This window comes from Arvicanthis niloticus, chromosome X (genome assembly GCF_011762505.2).
Source record: "Arvicanthis niloticus isolate mArvNil1 chromosome X, mArvNil1.pat.X, whole genome shotgun sequence".
NCBI classification, from domain to species: Eukaryota; Metazoa; Chordata; class Mammalia; order Rodentia; family Muridae; genus Arvicanthis; species Arvicanthis niloticus.
Genome location: NC_047679.1, coordinates 113508495 through 113529793, shown reverse-complemented (window position 1 = coordinate 113529793; position 21299 = coordinate 113508495). Strand labels below are relative to the sequence as shown.

Sequence of the window (21299 nt, the reverse complement as noted above, 5' to 3'; positions counted from 1 at the left end):
TCGAGGATTGGGAATGCTTGGAGGACACACTCTTGGGGCCTCGGGACAGGATCAGAGAGCTGCCTGCAGGACTGGGGGTTGTGGGCGAGGAGCCGTTGGGTCCCTGGTGCTTGTCCTGTATGGTGTCCAGAGTCCATTAGAAACAAACTGAGGATTCCTCCCTCTTCATTGTCGTCTCTGTGGTGTGGACGTTCGGTATGGACGTTGGAGACAGGGCGGGGGATGGCAGGAATGAAGGAAGAGTGAATGAAAAACAAAAAGAGATGTGGCAAGACATTGAGAAGGCATCTGGGATGGATTCTAACCACTGATCCTCCAGTCTCAATCGCCCACCTATGAGATTATAGATGTGCACCACCAAGTTCAGCATTTTCTGTCAGTTTTACTTTTGTAGGATGGGATCTGCCTTTGTAGCTCAGGCTGACCTGGCTTGGGCTGGCCTTGAACTTACAATCTTCAGATGTTTGAAATTGTCAGCTTCACCCAATCCCCAGTTTCTCCAATATAAATAAGGCCTTTCTGTGTGGGTGGTGGTGGTGGGTGGTGGTTGTATCTGGAGCATTGGGTGTTTTTGTCATGAATGGACAGCTGTCATGCTGATTATTTTTCTGGATAGCACTGTGATTTTACATTAACACTGAGATACACACATGCAGAATTGCTCATGTTTTGTTGTAAAAGAATCTGTGGGAGATAGGAACAAACTTCAGATGTCCTGGGAGTTAAGTGCAAACACGTTTTGATCATTTTTTAAAGGGGGGAGGACTCACATAGTATAGGTTGGCCTGGTTTTGCCTTTTTTAAGTTGAGAAATGACAGATTGTTAACTTTGGTTCAAAGAAGTTTTTTTTAAAGAAGTAAGTTAAAAGGTTTTTAAAACACAGTTGGGAGGGAGAGGGACATGTTAAGTGGGATACATGGAGGAGATGGTAAGGGAAAATGAGGTGTATATGCCACCATATTGACTATGCATACAAAATTCTGTGATAAAGAGAAAGTGTTTAAAAATGAATGTTAAAAAAGGGAATAATCGATCTTTTATTGTGCTAAGATAACTACTTGAGTTTTTGACATTTTTTACTATTTAAGTGAAACCTTTGGATTCAGATAACTGGAGTTTTCTCCTTTTTCTTCTGTAACTAAGAAGACATCTGAGTGTTTACCAATAGAAGAAGGGACCTTAAGAAAGTCATGACAGTACCAAAGCAGGAGCGCTTAATACTCTTTGACTTTGATGATGAAGAAGATGATGATATAAACTTTACTGAGAACGCTCTTTCTGAAGGTAAAGCATGTTATTCAGTGTTGGCCATTGATTGTGTCCTGTAGTTCATTAGACTTTTACCTAGCTACCTGAAATGGAATAAAACTTTGCTAAAGGTTTTCATATGCTTCATTTCTAATTTTATCTATAAGTATTTCTTCTTATAGCAGAGTCTTAGCAATGCAGGTAGTTTCTCTTGGACCTGTAGTCCCAGTATGTTGAGAAAAAATAACTTGCTAGGATTTTACCCCAGGAAAAGGCTTGAACAGTGTTCCTATAGAATGTTGGCAAATTGTGTATTTATTTCATAAAACCTGTAAAGAAATTATTTCATTTCTAAAGCTGCTTCATAAACTCATATGATCAATTCTTCCAGGGGAATGCAAATCGATAGTACTTTATTAACTATTACTAATATAGCATAATTTCAAATGTTTCCATTTCTTTTTTACAATACAGAAAAGAGCCCAGCATTTGACAAGGATGAGGATAAATCATCTTCTGTAGAAACACATGAAGATATGGGGTAATATTTTCAAATATTTTTTTTGTCAGCTCAATAGTGTACTTCAAAAGTAGTGTCTGTGGTCCCTACACTAGCTCTATATCCAGTTGAAGCCCAGCCTGGATTCCTTGAGGCCTTGGAATCACAAAAACATAGCAACTAGGACAATAGGACCACCTGCATGAACTCTTTACATGTACACACACAAAGCAAAGGGGAAAATCATAAAAATAAGAGGGGTACCAGCTAGAAAGAAGAAGAAGGGTCTCAGCAAGAGTAGGAGAGTTATAAAGAATGTAGTGTGGGTCCTACATGTATTAATTGTTAAATATAATTAACACAAATTCACTCTGGTTGTCCAACATGTATTTTATATGCATATGACATTTGTTACAAACCAAAACAATACGTATTTATTATGAATAATTTAAAAGACTTTCTGTGTAAACCTTTGTGTGTGCTAGACAAACGCCCCACCCGTCAACTATATTTCTAGCTTTAATTTTTTATTGTCCTTTCTTTTTTTTAATTTTATTTTATTAGATCTTTCATTTACACTTCAGATACCATCCTGTTTCCCCATTCCCCCCCCCTTAGAAAACCCCTATCCCATGCCCCCTTTTCATTTTGCATTTATACATTTTTTTAAGAAATGTTAATCATAGGCTTTATAAGTTTGGTATTCTTCAATCAGAGGTGTAACCCACTACCCAACCTAGATATATCAACTATCTTTGACTGGTGGAGATACATGAACATCTGCTTCCCTGTCTCCCCCCTCTATCTCTCTTTTCATCACCTAGCTTCTCCTCTCCTTCTTCTTCTCCTCTTCTTACTCCTTTTCTTCCTCTCAGTACTCCTCCCACCTTAGCTCCTCCTACACATCACCCTTCCTGTTAAAAGGAAACTTTTCTCTCAAAATACAATTAGAGCATAATTATGCCTATTTGTACCAGTGAGGTACAAGATAGTCCTAATACCCAGTCCATCCATTTGTTGACTAACCAGCACCTCTGTCATCTATCCTAACTAAAACACTTAGTTCTGAACCTGGCTTTTTCCTTGGCTTTAGGATGAATGTCAGCTGATGACCATACACTCAGATCTTTTCTCTCAAAGTAAATAGCTATAAGTTTTCAACCCCATCAGAAATCCAGAATGACTGAGTTGACTATAATTGTGGGAAGCACAAAGCATAGCTTCTAAAACTTAGCCAATTTATAGAGACCTCTGAACACCTGGACACTTGCTCTACTTCAAAACGTTGGAGCATCTGTTCTTCTGCCTTCTGGCCTAGAATCATCTGACAGACCTTAGTGCTGCAGAATTATTAAGGGCTGATTACTCTGTCTAGGCAGATATAATCAGTCGACTATTCTGCAAGTGTGTCCTTTTCTGGACAGTAATTTGTCTGTAGAAGGAAAGTGGCAATTCTTGCCTAGTGGCTGTCTCACCACAACTGGAGTAACTCCAAGGATGTTCAATTTCTTCTTAGAATTTAACATAGGAAGCTGTCCGGAGCAGACAGGTCTCTAATGAAAATGAACATTAATACTGAAATGTTTGTCATGTCAATTCTAAGGATTTCTGATGTTTTGAAAACCAGCTATCCATGTAAGGTAATCTGGACTGTTGCCTGTTAACTCCACTCAGCTATTTCTAAATAAAACATAGAGAACACCCTTATAATAAACTCCAAGCCATGAATTTTCTATAGTCCCTTAACTCACAGACTGACCATCTCAAATCAGTTAAAAAAGTTGAAGAAGGACTGGGTCTAAGCTTTGTATTCCTAAGTGTGTTATACTGGTACAATGCCTATGAGAGTAACAATATTCATCTCACTCTTATATCACTAAGAAGCTCATGCCAATGAAAACCTTAAAATTTGTAAACAAAGTAAATTGGTGCCATTTAAGAATTTATATCTTCATCTTGATGTTAATTATACAGATTTCTACTAATAGGTTATGGCTATGCATGTAACCCCTAGCTAATCCTCTCTATTCCGACAAAACCACTACTTTTCCCTAGGGAGACAACCCAACATTTACCACCTTAGTCCCCATGCCCAGGGAATAGGGGCGCTGACTCATCATTAGCTTCTTCAAGCTGATTATGGGCATTGAGATATTAGAAGAGGAGTGGGGGGAAGAGCAAGTTGACAATCCTCTGATGCTGTGTCTTCGCTGCCTCCAGATGGAATTCACGGACCTCCGAGGTTTGAGCAGGTCTGCCCAGCTTGCTTGTTGAGTAGATAGATACACCAAGGCTGATCATTCTGCAATATACAATTCTCAACACAAATTTTAGTATCAAGATAGTTTCTTTTTTTTTAAAGAGGGCTGACATTTTATTAAGAATGTTGGTTCTAACCACTTTTCTATTTTTCTCCTCTTTTATTGGATATAATATTTACATTTCAAATTTTATCCCCTTACCATATTTCCCCCACCACCCAGGAACCCCTTATCCCATCCCCCCTCCTCCTGCCTATATGAAGGTGTTTACCCACCTACCCCCAGCCTCCCTCCCCACCCTCAGATCCCCCCCCCTCAGTGCTCAGCCTTCAGGGTACCAATGATCTTGTCTCCCACCTATGCTCAACAGGGCCATCCTCCCCTACATATACAGCTGGAGTCATGTGTCTCTCCCTATGTGTTCCTGGGCTGGTGGTTTAGACCCTGGGGAGCTCTGGCTGGTTGGTATTCTTGCTCTCCTCACAGGGCCACCAGCCCTTATGGTTCACGGTTCCTTCAATTTACTCTCTAACTCCTCCATTGGGAACTTTGATCAGATTAATGGATAGCTGTGGGTATCTGTCTCTGGGTATGTCCGACTCTGAGAGACCTCTAAGGAGACAGCCTTATCAGGCTGCTGTCAGCTTTCCCATCCTGACATCCCTATCAGCGTCTATTTTTGGTGACTGCCTATGGAATGAATACCCAGACACAATGGTCTCCCTACAACCCCCCCCTTATGATTCTGACCCACACTGTGTCTCCATATTTGCTCCCTTGGTTATTTAGTTACTCCTTCTAAGAAAGACCTAGGCATCCTCACTTGTTCTTTCTTCTTCATGAGCTTCGTATCATCTGGTAGTTGAATCTTTGTTGTTTCAAACTTTTGGGCTAATCTCTGCTTATCAGTGAGTAAATACCTTGTGTGTTCTTTTGTGATTGGGTTACCTCACTCAGGATGATATTTTCTAGATCCATCCATTTACCTAAGAATTTCTCAAATTCATTATTTTTAATAGCTGTGTAATATTCCATTGTGTAAATGTACCACATTTTTTGTATCCATTCCTCTGTTGAAGGGCATCTGGGTTCTTTCCAGCTTCTGGCTATTATAAATAGGGCTGCTATGAACATAGTGGAGCATATGTCTTTGTTATTTGTTGGGGCATTTCCTGGGTATATACCCAGAAGTGGTATAGCTGGGTCCTCAGGTAGTGCTATGTCCAATTTTCTGAGGAACCGCCAGACTGACTTCCAAAGTGGTTGTACCAGCTTGCAACCCCACCAACAATGCAGGAGTGTTCCTCTTTCTTCACATCCTCGCCAGCATCTACTATCACCTGAGTTTTTGATCTTAGCCATTCTGACTGGTGTGAGGTGGTATCTCAGTGTTGTTTTGATTTGCATTTCCCTGATGACTAAGGATGTTGAGCATTTCTTAAGGTGCTTCTCGGCCATTCGAGTTTCCTCAGTTGAGAATTCTTTGTTTAGCTCTGTACCCCATTTTTTAATGGGGTTATTTTGTTGTTTGGCGTCTAATTTCTTGAGTTCTTTGTAAATATTAGATATTAGCCCCCTATCAGATGTAGGATTGGTAATGATCTTTTCCCAATCTGTTGGTTGCCGTTTTGTCTTGTTGACAGTGTCCTTTGCCTTACAGAAGCTTTGCAATTTGATGAGGTCCCATTTGTCGATTCTTGATCTTAGAGCCTAAGCCATTGGTGTTCTGTTCAGGAACTTTTCCCCTGTCCCTAGGTATTCGAGGGTCTTCCCCAACTTCTCTTCTAATATTTTCAGTGTACCTGGCTTTATGTGAAGGTCCTTTATCCACTTGGAGTTGAGCTTTGTGCAAGGGGATAAGAATGGATTAATTTGCATTCTTCTACATGTTGACCTCCAGTTGAGCCAGCACCACTTGTTGAAAATGCTGTCCTTTTTCCACTGGATGAATTTAGCTCCCTTGTCAAATATCAAGTGACCATAGGTATGCGGGTTCATTTCTGGGTCTTCAATTCTGTTCCATTGATCGTCCTGTCTGTCTCTGTACCAATACCAAGCAGTTTTTATCACTACTGCTCTGTAGTACAGTTTGAGGTCCGGAATGGTGATTCCCCCAGAAGTTCTTTTATTGTTGAGAATAGTTCTCGCTATCCTAGGTTTTTTGTTATTCCAAATGAATTAGTAAATTGCTCTTTCTATCTCTATGAAGAATTGATTTGGAATTTTGATGGGTATTGCATTGAATCTGTAGATTGCTTTTGGCAGGAGAGCCATTTTTACTAAATTAATCCTGCCAATCCAGGAGCATGGGAGATCTTTCCATCTTCTGAGATGTTCTTCAATTTCTTTCTTGAGACACTTGAAGTTCTTGTCATACAGATCTTTCACTTGCTTTGTTAGATTCACTCCAAGATAATTTATTTTATTCGTGGCTATTGTGAAGGGTGTCATTTCCCTGATTTCTTTCTCTGCCTGTTTATCCTTTGAGTAGAGGAAGGCTACTGATTTGTTTGAGTTGATTTTATATCCAGCCACATTGCTAAAGTTGTTTATCAGGTTTAGGAGTTCTCTGGTGGAAGTTTTAGGTTCACTTAAGTATACTATCATATCATCTGCAAATAGTGAAATTTTGACTTCTTCCTTTCCTATCTGTATCCCTTTGACTTCCTTTTGTTGTCTAATTGCTCTAGCTAAGACTTCCAGTACTATATTGAATAGGTAAGGTGAGAGTGGGCAGCCTTGCCTAGTCCCTGATCTTAGTGGGATTGCTTCAAGTTTCTCTCCATTTAGTTTGATGTTGGCTACTGGCTTGCTGTATATTGCTTTTACTATGTTTAGATATGGGCCTTGTATTCCTGATCTTTCCAAGACTTTTAACATGAAGGGATGTTGAATTTTGTCAAATGCTTTCTCAGCATCTAGTGAGATGACCATGTGGTTTTTCTCTTTGAGTTTATTTATGTAGTGGATTACATTGATGGATTTCCGAATATTGAACCATCCCTGCATTCCTGGGATAAAGCCTACTTGATCTTGATGGATAATTGTTTTGATGTGTTGTTGGATTCGGTTTGCGAGAATTTTATTGAGTATTTTTGCATCAATATTCATAAGAGAGATTGGTCTGTAGTTTTCTTTCTTTGTTGGGTCTTTCTGTGGTTTAGGTATGAGTGTAATGGTAGCTTCATAGAATGAATTGGGTAGTGTTCCTTCTGTTTCTATTTGATGGAATAACTTGAAGAGGATTGGTATTAGGTCTTCCTTGAAGGTCTGAAAGAATTCTGCACTGAAACCATCTGGCCCCGGACATTTTTTGGTGGGAAGATTTTTAATGACTGTGTCTATTTCTTTAGGCGTTATGGGACTGTTTAGGTGGTTTATCTGCTCCTCGTTTAACTTTGGTACCTGGTATCTATCTAGAAAATTGTCCATTTCCTCCAGATTTTCCAATTTTGTTGAGTATAGGCCTTTGTAGTAGGATCTGATAATTTTTTAATTTCCTCTGTTTCTGTTGTTATGTCTCCCTTTTCAGTTCTGATTTTATTAATTTGAATGCTGTCTCTGCGCCCTTTGGTTAGTCTGGCTAAGGGTTTGTCTATCTTGTTGATTTTCTCAAAGAACCAGCTCCTGGTTTTGTTGATATTTTGTATAGTTCTTTTTGTTTCGACTTGGTTGATTTCAGCCCTGAGTTTGACTATTTCCTGCCGTCTACTCCTCTTGGGTATACTAGCTTCTTTTTGTTCTAATGCTTTCAGGTTTGCTGTCAATTTGTTAATGTATGCTCTTTCCACTTTCTTTTTGTGAGCACTTAGAGCTATGATTTTTCCTCTTAGTACTGCTTTCAATGAGTCCCACATGTTTTGATATGATGTGTCCTCATTTTCATTTAAATCTAAAAAGTCTTTAATTTCTTTCTTAATTTCTTCCTTGACCAAGTTATCATTGAGTAGAGCATTGTTCAGTTGCCAAGTGTATGTCGGTTTTCTGATGTTTTTGTCCATGTCAAAGACAAGTCTTAATACATAGTGGTCTGATAAGGTGCTGGGGATTATTTCAATCTTTTTGTATCTGTTGAGGCCTGTTTTGTGACCAATTATATGCTCTATTTTCGAGAAGGTACCATGAGGTGCTGAGAAGAATGTATATTCTTTTTTTTTTAGGATGAAATGTTTTATAGATGTCAGTTAGGTCCAATTGGTTCATAACTTCTGTTAGTTTCATTGTGTCTTGATTTGGTTTCTGTTTCCATGATCTGTCCATAGCTGAGCATAGGGTGTTGAAATCTCCCACTATTATTTTGTAGGGTGCAATGTATGCTTTAAGTTTTAGTAAAGTGTCTTTTATGTATGTGGGTGCCCTTACATTTGGGGCATAGATGTTGAGAATTGCGAGTTCCTCTTGGTACATTTTTCCTTTCATGAATATGAAGTGTCCTTCTTTATCTTTTTTTGATTACTTCTGGTTGAAAACTGATTTTATTTGATATTAGAATCGCTACTCCAGCTTGTTTCTTGGGACCATTTGCTTGGAAGATTGTTTTCCAACCTTTTACTCTGAGGTAGTGTCTGTCCTTTCCACAGAGGTGCGTTTCCTGAATGCAGCAAAATGTTGGGTCCTGTTTACGTATCCAGTCTGATAGTCTATGTCTTTTACTGGAGAATTGAGTCCATTGATATTAAGAGATATTAAGGAAAAATGAGTGTTGTTTCCTGTTATTTTTGTTATTGGCAGTGGAGATATGTTTGTGTAGCTACCTTCTTTTACGGTTTTTGGAAGATTACTTTCCTGCTTTTTCCAGGTTGTAGTTTCCCTCCTTGTGATGGAGTTTTCCACCAATTATCCTTTGAAGTGCTGGGTTTGTGTTGAGATACTGTGTAAATTTGGATTTGTCATGGAATATTTTGGTTTCTCCATCAATAATGATTGACAGTTTTGCTGGGTATAGTAGTCTGGGCTGACATTTATGTTCTTTTAGGGTCTGTATGATATCAGTCCAGGATCTTCTGGCTTTTATGGTCTCTGGTGAGAAGTCTGGTGTAATTCTTATAGGTCTGCCTTTATATGTTACTTTGCCTTTTTCCCTTACTGCTTTTAGTATTTTTTCTTTGTTTTGTACATTTGATGTTTTGACTATTATGTGGCGGGAAGTTTGTCTTTTCTGGTCTAAACTATTTGGAGTTCTGTAGGCTTCTTGTATATTTATGGACAGCTCTTTCTTTAGGTTAGGGAAGTTTTCCTCTATAATTTTGTTGAGGATATTTACTGGTCCTTTAAGTTGGGAGTCTTCCCCCTCATCTATTCCTATTATCCTTAGGTTTGGCCTTCTCATTGTGTCTTGGATTTCTTGTATATTTTGGGTTAGTAGCTTTTTGTATTTTGCATTTTCTTTGACAGTTGTGTCAATGTTTTCCATGGTATCTTCTGCACATGAGATTCTCTCTTCCATCTCTTGTATTCTATTGGTAATACTTGTGTCTATGACTCCTGATAGTTTTTTAAAGTTTTCTATCTCCAGGGTGTTCTCCCTTTGTGATTTCTTTATTGTTTCTACTTCTATTTTTAGATCCTGCATGGTTTTGTTTAATTCCTTCTCCCGTTTGGTTGCATTTTCTTGCAATTCCTTAAGGGATTTCTGTGTTTCCTCTCTAAGGGTTTCTATCTGTTCTTTGAGAGTTTTATTTATGTCTTTCTTAAAGTCCTCTATCATCATCATGAGAAGTGATTTTTAATTCTGAATCCTGCTTTTCTGGTGTGATGGGGTGTTCAGGGCTTGCTCTGATGGGGGAACTGGGTTCTGATGATGCCATGTAACTTTGGTTTCTGTTGCTTGCGTTCTTGCGCCTGCCTTTTGCCATCTGGTTAATTCTAGTGCTACCTGTACTTCTGTCTCTGATTGAAGCCTGTCTTTCCAGTTGTCTCGCTTTTGTTTGGTCTTCTAGGAGTCCAGATGTCTCTGTGATTTTTTCCAGCTGCCCTGATTACAGTGGTATCTCTAGGATGCCTCAGGATATGGTGCCTCCAAGGTAACAGTCCAGCTAGATGTCTGCTGTTCTGGGTGCAGTGTCTCCTCTTGGATATCTCAGGGTATGTTGTCTGACACTCTGAGTTCAGTTGTTCCTCTGTGGCTCTGGGTTGAGCGGACCTTCCAGTATGTCTCAGGTGGAATCCAGGGTCCATACAACTGCAGACCTGGTAGAGGTCTGGTCTGGGACTCAGACCCTGCAGGCCTCAGACCGGAGGGGGGGCGAGCAGCAGAAGGAGCGTGCTAGTGCTGGCTATGGGTTCTATGGATCCCCCAGAATGTGTCTGGGGGACTCCTGGGTGCACTTACCCACAGGCCTCAGACTGCAGGAGGGGCGAGCGCCGGACAGGGCGTGCTAGCGCTGGCTATGGGTTCTATGGATCCCCCAGAATGTGTCTGGGGGGCTCATGGGTGCACTTACCCGCAGGCCTCAGACTGCAGGAGGGGCGAGCGGGGGAAGGGGCGTGCTAGAGCTGGCTATGGGTTCTATGGATCCCCCAGAATGTGTCTGGTGGACTCCTGGGTGCACTCACCTGCAGGCCTCAGACTGCCCGCCTTTATATCTTACTTGGCCTTTTTCCCTTACTGCATTTAATATTCTTTCTTTGTTTTGTGCACTTGGTGTTTTGATTATTATGTGACGGGACGTAATTCTTTTCTGGTCTACTCTAATTGGTGTTCTATAAGCTTCTTGCATTTTTATGGGCATCTCGTTAATCAAGTTTGGGAAGAATATATATATATATATATATATATATATATATATATATATATTCCCATACAAGTTTTCCAGGAACATCAGTACTAGGAAATGAGGAGCTAGACCAATTATCAGTAGGAAACGAATTAAATGTATTAAAGGCTTTAATTTTTCGTTAAGGCATCATGTAAAAAGTATAAGTTTAGATACAATTCCTATAACTTGACAAGAAGCCAAAGAAATTATAAAAACATGTTCTACTTGTTCTTTATATAATCAAGCTCCATTACCTGCCAGAAGTAACCCTTAAGGTCACCAAAGAAATGAAATTTGGGAGACTGATGTGTTTTGTCTTGCAGAATTTAGAAAACTAAGGTATGTACATCCTACAATTGACACTATGCAGGATTCCAATGGGCTCTGTCTTGAGTTCTGAAAAGGCTGATTTTGTATTTTCATGTTATTACAAGTGATGGCTATTTTAGGAATACCTTTACAGGTAAAATCTGATAATGCTATGAAGTCGTGTATCCAGTAAACTATAACAGTTCTTTAAATATTATAATATAAACCATATTACTAACATACCTTGCAATCCTACAGGACAAGCAATTGTGGAGACATCTAACAGGACTTAAAAGGAAATGCTTACTAAACCGAAGGGGGATGTAAGGTCTCCTGGAGATAGATTACATAATGCTTTATTGACTTAAAATGTTTGAAATGTCAATGAGACAGGCAGCACAGCTGCTGAAAAGCATTGGATTTTAGAAAGGACTGCTGAATTATTTTAAGGGTGTGTTATCTTGAGAATGGAAGTCAGGAAGTGTGATGCACTGGGGGAGAAGTTAATCTTTTGTTTTTTCACAGAAAGTGCAAAGCTGTGGATTCCTTCAGATTTAATACAGATTTGATTTGATGGGGGAGTGTACTATCTTGTGTTCTCATGCTAATTGTCTTACCCATAAAACCTGTTTGCAGTGTCCTGCACATAGGCTAAGGAAGCCTGCCTGCCCCTAGTTGGCTCTGATTAGGAAATAAAGTTGCCAACAGTCAATGTCTGAGCAGGAAGACAGGCAGAACTTTTAAATTCCCTGGCCCAGGAGAGGAGATGAAGGAATTCCACCATAGGAGGGAGTAGGGTGGACCAGGCCATGAAGGGGCAGAAGAGTAGAATGGAGGAACATAGATGCAAAGGGAAAGAGTTCCCATGAGAGGCATACCCAGAAGGACACAGGGCACCAGAGATGAAATATAGATTTCAAAATGTTAACTCAGAAATACTGGAGGACAGTGTGTGCGAGCCATGGGGAGGTGTAGAAGCATCCACCCATTGAGCTAGTCAGGGCATATCAAAATATAAGTGTGTGTGTGTGTGTGTGTGTGTGTGTGTGTGTGTGTGTGTGTGTGTTTATTCTAGAATCCAGAGAATTCTGGCAGATGGCAAGAAGTGCAAGGAGCTCAGAGGAGATTAAATATTTACTGCAATAGTACAGACCTGAAAATTTGGGCTGTGGACCTGGATAAAGAAACCAAGAACAACAAGGAAATGGGTGACATAAGTGCTGATCCCTCTACATGGAAACATCTCCGAAACTGGCTGAAACGTGAATGTTTCTGCAGTAGTCAGTAAATCTTTTTGGCTACAGAGTCGGTATTACTTATCATTCCATGCAACCCTTTCATATGGCATGGTTGTAGATTAATATCACAGTTTGGTTACATAGTCTAAATTGTCTTATAATGTTTGATGCCTTTTACCTGTTTGAACAATGAGCAAAGATTCATCTTTAGCTGATTTGTGCACACCATATATGCCACACGTGTGTTAACACAAACAAAGTATATTGCCTTGAAAAGTTTGTGTGCATTGAGAACAAGAGGACCAGACACCAATGAAAACAAGATAAGTATCCCGGATGATCCAGGCACACAGGCTGGCTTGGTTGGTGTTTCCTCAAAAACCTATGTCCCTAAATCTGTTGTCTTTCTGTGGAATCTGCTCTCCAACAGGGCTGCCTTGCCTGGCTTCAGTGAAAAAGGATGCCCTTAATCTGGCAGAGAGTTGATGTAATATGGTGGTGGCATGTCCAGGGGTGCCCAACTTCTCAGAGGAGAAGGTAAGGGGTGGTGGTCAGAGGGGCTCTGTGACAGGGGGACAGAGAGGAGGGGGACAGTAGTCCCAATGTAGAAAATAAAGTAAAATCTGCATCCAGAACAGCTTCAAAAAGCCTAGTTGAGATGCTGCAACCTCACAGGACTGTTCCAGCCAAGATTCAGTTAAGCACTGTACATTCATGTCACACAGAGAGAGACTGGACAGCAAATGATACAGTTAGCTTCCCTAGGACTTGGCCAATATTCCAATTTTCATAGGGTACCCAAAAGATGTCATGGCCCTGAGAGATCAGGAAGCATTTTTGTCCTTTCCCCAGAAGTGTGGTGGTGGTTTTTTATTGTTTGGTGGGAGATAGATGTTTGTAGTCCTTTAAAGGGGGTTGGTTACAAATTGCTAATGGTCTTGGTCAGGGGAAAACAATATAAAGGAAGTTAGATTAAGGGATCTCTTTCACTTTCTTTTTCTTTCCTCTATCTCTATTTATCTCTTATCTAGTATGCAACTCGTTTATCAATGTAATGTAAATTCTAGTCCCTTTTTAAGCTACAACTAAAAACTGTTTAGGATAATTTAGAAATGCAAGTGTATAGTCAGTCAATCAAATTTATGGTTATGTTAGGTACCGGTTTAGTTAGTTACAGAAATAAACTTTATTTAGCCTCCAGTAGATGTTTTCAAAGGTAAATGCAAAATACATAGCTAGAAACAAGTAATATTTGTCTATACAGATAGATTCTAGGTAGATAGATGGTCGTCAAACACTTCAGAGATCAACAGAACATGGCATTTAAGATGTTTCAATACCATAAGGCTTTTCATGACAGTGAGACATGTCAGTTCCTGGCAGCACCTCCATGCTACTTCAAAAAAGACGACAGGCACATGAAGTTTACTTGTTTGTGGCAAAGCTGCCAGTGGGCAAAAAGCTGCCCTTGCCTCTACAACTAACAGCATGCTGTCACACCTGTGGACAAGCAGGACACTGCGAAATCAACTGATGAACTCTGCAAAAACAAGATAGGGCAGTCCTTCAGCAATTTCTGCTTCACAGAGAAGTCTGTCAGATGTTTCCCTCTGCCCCTCTCCCTCTCCCTCTGCCTCTCCCCCGTCTCTCACACACATACAAACACACAGACACACACAGACCCACACACTATGTCGGGTTCTAACAACAATTTTCTAGTGCTTTTTAAAATTATTACATATGTACAGATAGTTTTTGTGGTTTTTTTGTTGTGTTTGGTCTCACTGTGAGGTTTTGGCTGGCGTAGAAGTGAGAATGCAGAGGAGCTGAGCCTCAAATGCACAGAAACCTCTTGCCCCTGTCTCCAGAGACCTGTCATTAACAGTATTGACAGCATTGGCCACCATTTCCAGCTTGTAGATGTGTATTTACTTGTAGATGTGGCCACTACTGAATTCCTGGTGTGGGATGGGCCAGGAGAAGGTGTTGGAACAAATATAACTGAAAGTTTTCACAGTTGTCAGCTACTTTGTGGGTGCTGGGAAACCCGAACACGGGCCTCCACTAAAGGCAACAAGTGCCTTAACTAGCCAGCCTCCTGGCTAGTGCTCATATCCATAACAAGCATGATTTTTACTGGGCTGAGCAGGTATGAGAGTTCCTTCCACACCTCCTACAACAAACTCTCGACCCTCTCATGAAAATGTAGAAAACAGCTAGAGCCCTTTAAAAGCACACTGAGTATGCAAGGATGCAACTGCAAGCAGCTTTTCCAGAGGCCTTCCTGTTTGGTGTATTCCACAATGGGTGGGTGGGACCAAATGGTCCATAGCCAATGACGTAAGCAGTGACGTACATATACCATTGTCTCTCATTGGCTATGCAGTGGAAAGGGGTGGGATCTCCCCAGACAGAGTTTTATAAGGAAACCTGGCAGCAGCCAGGGAGGTACCCTGTCCCTGGCTCTCCTGAGAACCTCCATTTAGCCATTCATTATCATCTCACAGAGGCTGGGAAATTCTCATCTTGAGAGTCAGACAAAGGAAGAGTACTGAGTCATCTGAAATCCGTGGTCACTGCCTCAGGTTGGTGGCGATCCCAACATTGTACAACTTGTACCACCTTGTACAGTGGATGCTTTCATGGGAAGAACATGTCTGAAGAAACATCGCAAGAACATCATATAGGTAATCTGGGAACACCCCCCTTCCCCCTTCAATCCCCACCCAAGGAGACTCCTCAGAAAGGCTTTCCTCCACCTTAAGTTGCGGTGGGGCACAAAGAGCCGAGAGGGACCTGCTGCCATCCCTGAGTGGCCATTGAGCAAGAGGATGTTCCTGAGTTTCCAAGTAAGGCCAGTACTGAACTGTGCCCCAAGCTCCTGTGGTATGCCAAATCAGGAGGGTGTTTGGACCAACTCACAGAACACGTGACACAAGTCTTTTTGGGCTGTAATGTCCCTGCCTTCGCATCTTGCCCTTGAAAGATGTCTTTGGCTATCCCCCAGAGAAAGGGAAACATCGCACTTTGAGAGTGAATTCAGCCTTGTTTTCCCTGAACACATGTATCTAAAGCCAGGAGGCAGGGTTGTAAGGAAGGCACTATAGAGGAGGTGACCAATTGTCCCAGCATGGTACAGGAGCAGATCCCCAAACAGTACTTATCCATAAGACTTATGAAGAGCAAAAGGAAATTTGGCGACGTGTCCTTACATCTGCATATATCTTTTAATGCTTTGTCAGAAGGGATGTTGGAGAATGTAGAGCTATGGCTATGCATTTGCTGTTGCTGTTGAGTCAGGCATATACTAGTAACAGTGGGAGTTTAAAGGGGCTTCCTGAGCAGGTAGATGAACATAGCACTTGTGTTCCCACTGGAACAGGTCAGCCACAGCTGAAATAGATGCCATGGAGGTGCCATTCGTGAGTCACAACCTTAGGATGCAGTGATGGCTGTTGTCTTATGGTCAGAGGAGTGATGCTATGTGCTCATATCTACAAGGGTGTTCAAAAACGAACTTGTCTATAGTGGGTGCTTGCATTTGACATGAACCCGTGTGACCTTTGTTTACTTGTGTTGTAGATAACTCCAAATTCAAGTCTATTCAGGGAGTTGTGACCTCGCTGTGTAATGACTATGGCTGGATTAATGAAACCATCTTCTTTAATATGAACTTAATCAGTGACAACATGCCTCTGAACATAGGGACAAATGTCCTTGCACTTGTGGAAGAAAACCCAAGAAATCATATCTTCAAAGCAATCAAGGTATGGCTGAGTTTATCCAGAGTCTCTTACTTACTGCTTACTGTTTTCTTGCTGTGATAAATACCATGATCAGAGCAACTTCAGGAAGAGCATTTATTTGGGCTTATGGTTCTAGAAAAGCAAGAGGCCATCATGGCCGTGAGGCATAGGAGAAAGCAGCAGGTATGGTGACTGAAACAGGTAGCTGAGTGCTCACTTCTTCAAATACAATCACAAAGCAAAGAGGCAGGGTTAGAAATGCTTGTAATCTCTAAAATTTCCATTTCTTTCCAGCAATACTCCCACCTTCTAAACCTCTCCTAACAGTGCCCCCAACTGGGGACCAAGTGTTCAAATATCTGAGCTCATTACAGAAGTCACCATTCAAACCACTACATTGGGTGAGCATGGTGGTATACTGCATTAGTTCCAGCACTCTGGAGTCAGAAGCAGAGAAATTTCTACAAGTTCAAGGCCAGCCTGATCTGCAGAGTTCCAAGCCAGCCCCAGTTACATGGTGAAATCCCATTTTTTAAATAAGATTCAGTCAATGTTGCTATATGGTCAAAGTTGACATTCCACTTATCTGAGATTAATGGGTTTGATTTTCTAATATTTCAATGCAGTGATGCTTCTTTGCTTTCTAATATTTTTTCTTCTCTTAGTATTTCAACAACATGTAAATGACGGTTCTGTATAATCCTGTAACTTCTATCATATACTAAGCAGCTATTTTCTATTCAACATCCAACTAGCAGAATCAGCAGGACAGTATGTTTTATACACTTTTCTATGGCAGTTAAAGAACACTTTCTTGCTTACTTTAATTTTTAGATTTTTTTTATTTATGCGTATGAGTATTTTGCCTACATGTATGTATATCTGTGATCAGCATGCGTACCTGGTGGTAGAAGAGGTTGTGAGCCTCCAAGTAGGTGCTGTGAATTTAAACCGGATCCCTTGCAGGAACACCAAGTGCTCTTAAACCCTGAGCTAAACTCTTCATCCCCAAACTAAAGTACATTTAACATAAATCAAATTTTAAATACTACTATAAATTTTGGATTGACTTACAGATGTAAGTCTCACTTCAGTTCAACTATTTATATATTGATGGCTATTGTCAAGTTATTCTTAGTTATGCTTTTCCAATTGAGAGTCTCAATAGCAGGCCACAGAAGATCCCTTTGCCAGTATTAATCAGATGCATTATTATTATTACTATAACTATTATTATCATTATAAAATCATGGTAAAATTGAAAACAGAGAAGCAGAGTCCTAAAGTTTTTTTGATTTTTTAACATCATAATGATAGTTATAATTTTTTACTTCTTGATCTTCTCATACAAGGGATTCACTATAGATTTTTCCATAATCACAAAAATATATTTACTAGAAAAATATGTATTTATTCTTTTATGTTTTCTTAATCTCCTGCATGAAATTTTTATTTCCACTTGCACTCACTGCCTCCTCTTATAGGTGAAAGCTATGAATAATCTTCCTGAGGGCAGTGAGCCATCAAAACTGGCAGAAGGCTTTGTATCAAATGTGTCACCTCCGTAACTGAAGACAACATCTATCTCAGCAAGGACATGTTTTCCCGTTATGCATGTTTTCTGGCGGTAGGACTTACAGCTTTCAAAACATAGAACAAGAAATATAAGTATTGGGCTTGAGCATCCTTGAAACTGAAAGTAGGGTACAATACAGGGGAAAAGGGTAGTATTTTAAATATTGCCTAGAGCTCCTGTCCCCTGTGATGACCATCACCGTGTGGCCATGTGGTTGTTTTTGATTCAGTTGATTTTTGTTTGCCAAGTAGCTTTTTAACTTTGGTTTTTCACATAGGGTTCCTCAAAGTTACCAGAAACTCATACACATCTGAGAATTGTGCATGGGATTAGGAAACCCAGCCACTAAGCTTCTGGGTCCTGAGATTCTAGTCTTTGTGACACTGCCCCTGGATACATTCAAGATCGAATCAATGACAGCATTACATAACTATAAGGGATTTATCTTGAAAATATTTTGCATCACATGTCTTTCTCGATGCCTGGGGAACACGTCATTGTAAAGAATCAGTGATTACATAGCTTTTCTGCTTTCCTTGCTATAGGAAGATACTTAAGAGGTCTAAGTGTTTGGAAAATTACTTTACGTGCAGGAAATGTTAGTCAGCATATGCAGTGAGTAAGGCCCTAGAAATGTCCTGTGACCCTGACTGTATTAATACATAATCTCACTTCCATGGTTGTTTTAGGATTCAGGCCATTCAATGGAGATTTGCTGCTGGTTGAGTATTCCATGAACCCGGGCACTTTCAAACATGAATATCCACTCTGCAAGCCCCCTCAACTCTCAGAATATGGAAGAGGTAATTGACCTTGATGTTGTCTTGTCATGGGTAGGCAGCTGCCTCTCCTCCTTACTGATCCCTTTCCTGACCAAGATTTTTGTGTTCACGGATTGAAAAGTAAATAAGCAGAGAATAATATAGTGTTTCTCTCTCTCTTCCCGTGGGTTTTGTGTGTGTGAGCATGTGTGTGTATGTGTGTGTGTGTGTTTATTTCCTCAAGTGTGTGTTTTCTTTGACGTTAGGCTGTTCCATGGACAACAGTAAGAAAATTGTCTTGGTTGTGAGAAAATTGTGGAGAAACTTTGAGTGCACTAGGTTTTGAGGTGTGGCAACTTGCTGATGAAGGCGGGTCAGACCTTGGTTAGGATAGTCTGAGAATGAGTTGTAAAGACAGGGAAGTAGAGTGTGAGGTTATGATGTGGCGAGGATCTGCTGATTGGATCTGGGTTTCTGGGGGAGTGGAGGGCCATCTGAGGTGGGTTACATTCCTTCCCTAGACTCAGTGTCATCGTTTCTCATCATAGGTCTGTGTTACCAGCATTGATGGAAGAAATGGCATGGTGGAATCTACCATTTTTTTTTACCCTCGATTCTCTCCACATACCTTCTGGGTATATACCAGGATTATACGACATAGTGGATATTGTTGCTGTGGACACTATGCAACCACGCTATTCTTGGAGAGCAGTATCAATGACCCCACTGCAAATGGTGAACTAACCAGACCTTGTCATTCATTTTCAGACTTCTGTCTGTGGTCATGGTGTAATAAAATAATATGGGCACGTAATCCAAACATCTGTGAGCTATGACTCTTTTGCCTTTTCCAATGTTTTTTTCTCTATGATAATTTTAATTTTCTATCTGCACTCCATTTGGTAAATATAGTGCTTATTTATAGATTTCTTCCTATGATCGTGTACAAAATAGTCAATTCAGAGAAATGATAGATCAGACTCAGGTCTACTTCAAACAAAAAGACTGAGCAGACTTTTATTAGGTTCAGAGGTGGTGCCATGAAAATTGCTTTCAGATTGTTGTACTTCTGAGAAGTTGTCTGTCTTCCTTCATCATTTTCTAGCCTTCAGAAGGAATCCTGAACCCTGGGTTGCCATCTGAGGTGTTAGGGGGGCCTACACTGGAGACTGAGGCTATCTGACCAGTTGCTTTATATTAGTACCTGGTACAGCCTTGTGCTTCACCCCGATGATCGGGTTCAATTGCATGCCCTTTAGGAATCCACTGTTGTCCTCATCTTTTAGAGGTTCAACCCTGTAAAAGACACCTATCTTCCAGGCAGTGGATCAAGATTCAGAACTTTCACCATATACCCTTCTTCCTGGGTGTGACCATCCCTACACTCAGAACCCAGAACCCCAAGCTCCAATGTTGGTTTATATTCTGCCTTTGCCACCCAAGAGTTCACTCATGCCAAAGCTTCTATTGGCTCTTTTGACCACAGACACTAGAGAGATACTCTCACCTCAGATGGCTTAAGGTTCAGATCCCTTGAAGGTTTCCAGTGCCGAGCCATCCAGTGCTCTTGTGTCCATTGTGTGAAACTGCAAGGCCATCCAGTCTCTAGAAGGAGGGGATGCTCAGACAAAGCCTATTTGATTATGTTTATCAGCAATTCACCACAACTGGTAACCCCACCATACTCAGAGCAGCCATAAACCTTCTGACCACCATTGTGGTAGCCCACCACCTGTTTTGGGATAATTGCCAACATCTCCTGACTGTTATCCCACATCTTTTTTTTTTTTTTTTATTGCAGATGAATTGGGTATGATTTTCCAGGCAGCAACTGCTTGGCTGGTTATCCAAGCAACACACATACACTAATAATCTGGAGTGACTTGCTGATATCTTCCTTTCTAATGGGTGTCCCTAATTTACCCAATCACATCATAGAGTCTCCAGGCCTCTCATCTTCCAGGTATGAGAAAAGTGACTCTGGAGGAGTTAGGATGGAGATTGTGGAGTCACAACTAGAAACAGTATCGAAACAGACTCAGTTCTTCTACCCACTATAAGACGAGTCCTTTAGAATGGTTATAAAGGATTCTGACAAACAGGAGACAATGTGATATAAGGTCCCCAAAGTGCCACATATTAACAAAAGAAATTTCCCAGTGCTGACAGAGTTTTCTTGAGCTGACCCTGCCACAGTTACTGTATCTTCAAGGACAGGTGCTGAGGAGGTGGGGTCATGTATGTAACTTTACCCTGTCCTGTTGCCATCATTTATACATGCTTTTGTTATTTGTACTCCGCTCTTTGTTCAATTCTGCTCTTCTTAAATATAAAATGCTGCTGAACTTGAGGCAAGAAGCCTACTCCATTACATGCTGGTGCAGCAAGTTTCCTCTCCCCAACTGGAAATGGCTTCATAATTCAGTTTCCCAGAAATCCCAACAACAATTCCTCACAAGGAAGCTGGACAAGACAATAGGAAGAAAGAGTTATAGGGGACTATCCTAATTTTTACAAAATCCCTATTTTCTGTGTGTGAGTGTTTGACCTGCATGTGTTTAACAGAACAGATGTGTGCCCGTGGTCCTAAGAGGTCAGAATAGTACGTGTAAGTGAACAAAAGGATAAATAACTCAGCAGTTAAAAGCACCTGTTGCTCTTGCAGAGGACCGGGCTCAAATCACCCATATCATGGCTCAGTATTTATGCATAACTATACAGGTTGAGAGAATCCGAGCTCTCTTCTACCCTCAGTGCCTTGTTGCTCCATGTGCCCATGCTCAGGGTTCATTCAGCCAATCAGTGCCAGTCCCTGGGTTGGGACCAGCTTTTCTCCAGCTCAATCACCAAAGAGTCCTCAGAGGGACCCAGGGCCGCACTGCTGAAACGGTTTGTCACCTCT

The 21299-nt window shown here is 40.8% G+C and overlaps 1 pseudogene; it reads left to right on the top strand.

The window, feature by feature from the left end:
* The first annotated feature begins 1191 nt into the window (after positions 1–1191).
* Positions 1192–19180, top strand: LOC117695145 (cancer/testis antigen 55-like; annotated as a pseudogene).
* Positions 19181–21299: the final 2119 nt, after the last annotated feature.